Consider the following 1,662-nt stretch of genomic DNA (forward strand, 5'->3'; position numbering starts at 1 on the left):
ACTTGGGCTTTTATGGAATACTTTGCATTTTTTTGTTAAAACAAATGTCATGCTTTGCCACATCTCAATGTTTGCATCAAAAAGTTTATGGCGATGGAAAACAAATACATAGTTTTTATTACATCTCTGATTTGGTATATTTGACAAGTTTGATTGGTGTTTTCTAATACAAGAGAAAACATGTGTTGTTGTGAGTGAAAAACTCTATAACTTTATATTCATTACAAATTTTATATGGATTATTGTGAATTTACAAAAATAATCCTTTCATATATTTGGTTGGTTAACTAGGCTTCACTTATGCGTATTTTGGCACAACAGTTTCTGAAACTTAGAGCACTTGTTGCTCCTGTACTTGTACATTTAGTTGCCATTGAAGGTGTCTTTCGTGGATTTAAGGACACAAGAATGCTAATGTTTATCTAGGTAAGGATTTTTTAAATTATCAAAAGAAATTCATTTTTTTAATTAGACATCGGACAAAAAGCAAGCAGCCTTCTTTGGGGTAGAGTATTGAAGACGTACAATGCCAATGTTTTAAATGTATCTGAGGATAATACCACAAATTTGAGGAAATGGAAGGAAAAGGTAAAGGGTTAAATGTTAAATGCAAGAAATATTATGGTTGAGAAGTTTTATTGATTAATCTAATATAACAACTTACTTTCATTTTTGTGCGTTGAAAAATTATAGCAATTTTTCCATATACAAAATTGGGTAGATTTTTCAAAGTATAATGTCCTAATAAGAACAAACTTGAAAGTACAATGTTATAAATATGTAAATTGAACTAATAGTATAATGGTATAATTAAAAAGAAAGACTCAATGGGGGAAAGCTTGACTTTCTATTTTAAGTAAAAAAGAAACCCTCATGTATAGCTTAGTCGATTGAACCATTAAATGTAACATCCCAAAAATCATGATAAATTTTTTTATTTTTCAGAAACCATATTCATAAACCATAAGTCATACAAAACATTGTTTCCAAAGCATAGTCATAAAATTAGAGTATCAAAAATCTCTCAAAACATATATCAGTAGGAGGATGTGTATGATCAGGCCTTTGTTTTGCCCTGATCATCTGATGTACCTGAAACCATGAAACCAACAACTGTAAACCAATCCTTAGTGAGTTCCCCCAAAGTATCAGACACAACAAAACATAAACAATACATGCTCATCGGGCCCACAATATAAAACTGGATTGCCTCTGAGCCCATAGCCTCCTGATTGGATTACCCTTGGCCCACAGTCTCCTAAATGGATTGCCCCGGGTTTTTTGGCCGACAGTACAAAGCAGTATCGCCTCAACCCGACTGCACTATGTCGACATATGCAACAGATTAATAATAGTCAGCATGTATAAGAAATATTACAGATCTATGAATATAACAGATCACTATAACATAACAACATCCTATACACAAGGACACATAACACAACCTAGTCGTCTGGCATTGGTTCCTTCGACCCACGAGTACAATGAGGATAAATTACCTCAAAGTTTAGAAGAGATATGAACTAATCACAGATCAAAATACCATCTCTACAGGTCACCTATACAACAAACAGGGACCAAGTCTCAATCTATAGCTCAAAATGCTTCATTTGACCTAAAGTCAAACTTAGTCAAAGTCAATGGTCAAAATTCCTAAATTCA

This window comes from Lactuca sativa, chromosome 3, assembly GCF_002870075.4.
Source record: "Lactuca sativa cultivar Salinas chromosome 3, Lsat_Salinas_v11, whole genome shotgun sequence".
NCBI lineage: Eukaryota > Viridiplantae > Streptophyta > Magnoliopsida > Asterales > Asteraceae > Lactuca > Lactuca sativa.